The following is a 6,375-nucleotide window of genomic DNA, read 5'->3' on the forward strand; positions in this document are numbered from 1 at the left end:
AGTTCGAGTTTGAGGTTTGATCTTTCCTTTTTACGTTTCTATTTAGCTATTTCCGCTGCGCTAACCCTAATCGTAGGAAGAAACGGAATATTTGGGGTCGGCTATTCACACCCCCCTTCTCTAGCCGCGATCATCGATCCTAACAAGTGGTATCAGAGCAAAGGTTTTCTCTTCATCGGATTAACACCCAGGGAGCACGAGCTAGAGGATGGATCTACTCGGAGAAGATGTCACCATTCCACCCTTCTACGAATGCGGTGACTTCGCGTATTGGAAGGTAAGGATGAAGTACTTTCTTATGACTAACATAATGAATTGGTTTTGTGTACAAGAAGGTTTTACTCCTCCGGTGGATAAGGAAGGAAAACCTCTTGAGAAGAAGGAGTGGACCAGAGAACAAATTCACAAATCCGAAATCAACGAAGAGGTAACGAGAATAATTGAATTTTCATTGCCTACTAACATCTTGTGTAAGATAGGTTACAACAATGCCAAGGAATTATGGGATAACTTGGCCAAGTACCATGAGGAGAGCTCCACTTCAAATCATGAAGAGGAGACAAGTGAGTCATCAAGTAGCTCACATCATGGAGGAGAGGAATTAGAAGTTGAGGGTTACTCAACATCTAAGGACGAAGAGGAGGAGAGTTCTTCTTCAAGTTCGGAGCAAGAAGAAGAAGCTTCTACCTCCGAAAGGGATGAAGAAGAGAGCTCGCATCCACCCTCAACACTAGGTAACTCAAGCAATTTAAGTTCAATTAAATTACACATTATGTGCTTTGAGTGTAGGGAACATGGACATTACAAGAGTAAGTGTCCGAAGAGGGTAAGAAAGACTCCACCGGCGCCAAAGGTCAAGGAAGCCGGAGTCCCGAAACGTAAGGGCAAGGAGCACATCGTGTGCTTCCAATGCAAGCAAAGGGGACACTATAGGAGCCATTGTCCGAGGGGGAGGCAACCTCACAAGGGCAAGAGACCGGGCACATCGATAGGGGGAGCTAAGGCAAACCCTAAGGTAACCTCTAAGGTTCATTTTTGCAATTCTAATAAAATGCATGCTAGGAATTTTATTGCACTTGTCGATAATAACAAGCATGATAACCTTAGGAATCAATACATGTGCTTAGGAGCTAAACATGTGAGTCTAGATAAGGATAATTCTAGAAAGGCTAACCCTAGGATCAACTCATCTAAGGCTAAGGAAAACCTAGGTAGGAATCCCAAATCAACTAGACATATGCCTAGGAATGCCTCAAAGAACAATGACAAATTAAAACTTGAGGTATTAGAGAAGGAGAATCAAGTCTTGAGGTCAAGACTTGATACTTTGGAAAAGGCTCTTAAGAACTTGGAGAAGTCATCTCTAGGGTTTAAGGGTCAAAAACCAATGTCCAAGGACAAGAAAGGTTTGGGTCACAAACCTAAGTCCCAAGTGGTCAAGCCCACTTATCATAATGTTCCATTCGATTATGGAACAAAATCTAGGGCTAGGAAGACCAACACCAAGGTCACAAGGGGAGTCACCCCTAGAGTTGATCTTGATGAGTCCCAAATGGCCAAGGCTTTAAAGCCTAAGAGGGTCATTAGGAGGGTTGCTAGGGAAGTTATCCCTAGTGAACATTTAGTGAACCCAATGAGCTCTAATAGGTATTGGGTTCCTAGGAACATCTTCTCTACCCCATAGATGGGTTAGAGAGTGTCAACTCCAATTAGAAGGGTAGTTAACCCAACTTTGAGGAAATTGACACTCAAGGAACATTTTCAAGGTTTTGTGAATCTTTGAAAATGAAATGGATTTATCATTTACTCCTTGAAGAGTAAATTGTGCCATATTTGAAAAAAAATATATATCGACTTTAATCTTTATTGGCACAAGTTAGGAAAACCTAGAGAAATACCAAGTTGGGGTCTTGGTACTCTCTTAGGAATTTAAGACAATCTAGGCCTTAATTAAAAAGATGCTATTCTTGAGGAAATATGAAATATGCCAATATTTGAGGATATACTTAATGATAAGTGGCATAAATTAATCAAGAAAAATAGGAATGCCAACTTAGGTTTGGGCATTTTCTTGAAGCACTTTGAGCAATCTAGGTTTAGATTTTAAGTTAGCTAAGGTGTTAAGGATACTTAGATAGGTAATCTAGGTATTTTATTTGTCCTAACTTACCATGGTTGTTTGCCATATGCCATGCCATGACATCATGTTTAACTTATTATCATTCGAAATGTCATGATCATGCTTAGGCTAATTATATGTCATGCTTATTTTAAGTTTTATACTTTATGCCATGACATCATGAAATTGGAACATGCTTCTATTTATAACATCATTTTATGCCATGTCATCATCTCTTGCATTAATAATCAATGAAATTGATTTAAGGATAAAAACACAATTTGATATTGAGATCAAATTGGTGTTTAGAAAATGCATGAGAACTTAGCCTAAGTTGACCTAAACCCATATCTCACATCAAAATTGACTTGGATGTGTTTGATATACTTTAGATGTGTGTGAGATATTAGGATGATGAGTTAGGATCAAGGTTCATAGCTCTTGTACCTAGATGAGCCTAATTCTAAATTAAGGATCATAGGGAAAGCATTTTTACAAGTCATGTACATTTAGCCCTAAGATTATGATCCTAAATTAAAAGGTTTAAAATCATTTTGAAATTGATTTGAAAAACCTTGATGAAGCCATTTTAGTGATAGCATTCATCATTGAACATTGTAATACAAAGTTGACTTAACTTTGAACTATTTCAAAATTTTTGAACTTTGTATCAAGATTTGAAAATGGAAGTTATTTTCATCGAAAATTATTTTTCCATGATAGTGTATGTTATGAGGAATGTATCCTTAAAATTTTACAATTTTTAAAATTTTCTGTGATTTTCTAGAGGTTTCTGAATTTCGGGAGAAGAAATCAGAAATCTGATATTAGACTTGTGGACCGATCAGGAGGTTGCCTGATCGGTCCAGGGGATGCTGGATCGGTAACTGTGACCGATCCAGGGAATCCCTGATCGGTCTGGTGACCGATCAGGGCGTGCCAAATGTTGATTTTTCGACTGTTTTGTCTGAAATTTTAGTTGGGAGTTGGTGTTTTGGATTTCTAAAGGTTTGAAACTCTCCAAGACATTGTTGGTGCAATGGTCAAGGGAGAGTTGACCTTTAGGGAGAGTTTTACCTATTAGTCAAGGGGAAGTTGACTTTTAGGGGGAGTTTTTACTCTAAAGACTTGAGTGATATGGGATTATCACTAAGTTGAGTGTTGACTCTAGTGTCAAGGGGGAAATTAAGAGTTTCAATGAAAGGTATGAGACTTTCATTAGGAAGAAACTCTTGACCTTGATTCACTCCTTTTTGATGTGTGTCAAAAAGGGGAAGAATGTCTAGAGAATGTTCAAGGAAGAACATTGGAGTTAGTGGGAGAGTTTGTTGATCACGACGAGTGAAGTTGTGAACAAAAATAACTTACTCTTCAGGGGGAGAGTTTGTTGATGTGTGCCAATAGGGGGAGAATGAAGGGTTTAAGTTAGGCTTTCATTATCTAAGAAGGAGGTTGCCTTCTTAGAAGGAGAATGTAAGGTTGTAACTTATGTTTCATTACCTAGTGGCATGAGGAAAGTTGAGGCTATTGGATTATCCTAACTTAAAAGGTATTGTCAAACATCAAAAAGGGGGAGATTGTTGGTGCAACCTTAGGTCAAGGCTGACCTGGTTGATCCGACTCAAGTTGACCTGACTCGAGTTGTATTTTGATGTTTGACAATACCAGAAGAGTTGTATTTTGATGGGAGATTGTTGGTGCAACCTTAGGTCAAGGTTGACCTGGTTGACCCGAGGTGAGTTGACCTGACTCGGAAAAGTCCAAGTATGGAGACTTGGCACGGAGGAGTCCAAGTTTGGAAGCTTGGCACATGGAAGTCGGAGAGGGCTCGGTAGCTCGTTCTCCGAACTGTGGTCAGAGAGGGCTCGGGAGCTCGTTCTCTGGACCGGATGGAAGTCGGAGAGGGCTCGGTAGCTCGTTCTCCGAACTGTGGTCAGAGAGGGCTCGGTAGCTCGTTCTCTGGACCGGATGTGGAAAGTCCTGGTGAGTGAAGCCAGGAGTGGGAAAGTCCTGGTGAGTAAAGCCAGGCAGTGGGAAAGTCCTGGTGAGTGAAGCCAGGCAGTTGGAAAGTCCTAGTGAGTGAAGCCAGGTGAAAACCCTAGTGAGTGAAGCTAGGTGAAAGTCCTGGTGAGTGAAGCCGGGCAAGGGAAAATCCAGATGGATCAAGGGTGATCGGACATCTGGTGTTGAGAAGGTCAAGTAGGTCAAGGGAGTGACCGGATACTTGACACGAAGAGAAAAGTCCAAGTGGGTCAAAGGGATTGACCGGACACTTGGTAGGGAGCCTTAGCAGGTCAAGGGAGTGACCAGATGCTAAGCATGAGATACCAATAGGTCAAGGTTGACCGGATATTATTTTGGAAGGTTTGGGACTTGGTTTGGTCAAAAACCAAGCTCTGGATCGATCTGGGGACCGATCCAGTGATACGGCTGATCGGTCTGGTGACCGATCAGTAATCAAACAGAATGCTTCTGTGGATTATCTGATCGGTCTGAAGACCGATCAAACAGAAGAGAAGAAGGAGAAAGGCTGATCGGTCAAAGGGACCGATCAGACCCCTCCTGGACCGATCAGGACATAGCCTGATCGGTCCCCAAGACCGATCAGGACCCTTGTGGACCGATCAGGATGAAGCCTGATCGGTCCACATCCTAGCCGTTGCCTAGCAACGGCTAGTTTCTTCTGTGTCTTCTTTGCAGGTTATAAAAGGGGTTGAGGAGCTACTGTTCTGAGGTTACTTCTTCCTTCTTGCCCTTGCTTCTTGCTGCACTTGAGCTTTGCTGAGCTCTCTGCTTCGTGAAGCTTCGTGTGAGCTTCCCCGGCTGGTCAGCTACTGCTGTTCTTCTGTGAAGTTGCTGCTTCATCAACGGAAACCAGTCGAAGGCAAGCGTGTTTGTTTTTACATTCATATCGTTGCTTCTTCTTGTATTTCTTGTACACTCTGATCTTGCTGTTGCAAGAAAGTATTGTGGCGAGGTTTCTCCACCCACAAGGAGTATTTATTAGCCGGTTCTCCGGGGACTCATCCACCGACGGATTGATAGGATTCGTCCACCTTACGGGCACGCCGAGGAGTAGGAGTATCATCTCCGAACCTCGTTACATTGTCGAGTTCGAGTTTGAGGTTTGATCTTTCCTTTTTACGTTTCTATTTAGCTATTTCCGTTGCGCTAACCCTAATCGTAGGAAGAAACGGAAGATTTGGGGTCGGCTATTCACACCCCCCCTCTCTAGCCGCGATCATCGATCCTAACATAGATGTCATTGCATAAAGTTCCAGTAGCATAAAGAACATCATTCAAAGTTATAAAACAATAATTGTTACTAAAAGTAAAATGGAAATCTTTTCTGTTTAAGCAAGAAATAGAAACAATGTTCTTTATTAATACAAGAACAAAATAATGATTATCCAGTTCTAAGACAAGTTCACTAGGAAGCTTTAACAAGTATGTTTCGATGGTGACTGCAGCAACCTTTGCTTCATTTTCAACTCGCAGACTTGATTCTCCCTTGATGAGTCTTTTGCTATTTCTTAGCCCTTGTATGTCATTACATATATATGAGTCACACCTAACATCTAAGTGTCTAAGGAAATAACACAACAATCAATGACAAAAATACTTGAAAAAGAGGGGGCATCGGATGTCTTATTCTTCTTCATGGACTCAAGATAAATCTTGCAGTTTCTTCACCAATATCCCATCTCGCCATAATGATGGCATGGGCCATTTTATGCTAGTTCTACTATCTTGGCCATTTTGCTCTTTCCCTTAGCCTGATATTTTAATTTTCTCTTAGAACCTTTCTTGGAGGAGTTTACTAACATTACAGTTTTCTATTCACCTTTAACAGAAGGCTCCATAATCTTGAGCATATTAATCATCTCGGGGATGGTCGATTCTAAATTGTTAATCCGATAGTTTATCACAAATTGTGAATGACTTTTTGGTAAACTATGTAGAATTAAGTCAATACTTAACTCATGATTCATCGTAAAATTAAGTAATGCTAAACGCTCGATGTAGCTGTTCATCTTTAGTATAAATTGTACTACAGACAAACCCTCCTGCATCTTTGAGAAAAAGATAAGCTTGGAGACCTCGAACCTTTCGGATCTAGCTTGATCATCAAATAGCTCACGAAGATAATAGACAATGTTATAATCATCCAAATGCTCATGTTGTTTCTGTAGTTTAGGAGTCATCATGGCTAGCATGATGCAACTTGTAAGTACAGAATCATCCTTATATTTCTG

Source organism: Zingiber officinale, chromosome 2A, assembly GCF_018446385.1.
Source record: "Zingiber officinale cultivar Zhangliang chromosome 2A, Zo_v1.1, whole genome shotgun sequence".
NCBI classification, from domain to species: domain Eukaryota; kingdom Viridiplantae; phylum Streptophyta; class Magnoliopsida; order Zingiberales; family Zingiberaceae; genus Zingiber; species Zingiber officinale.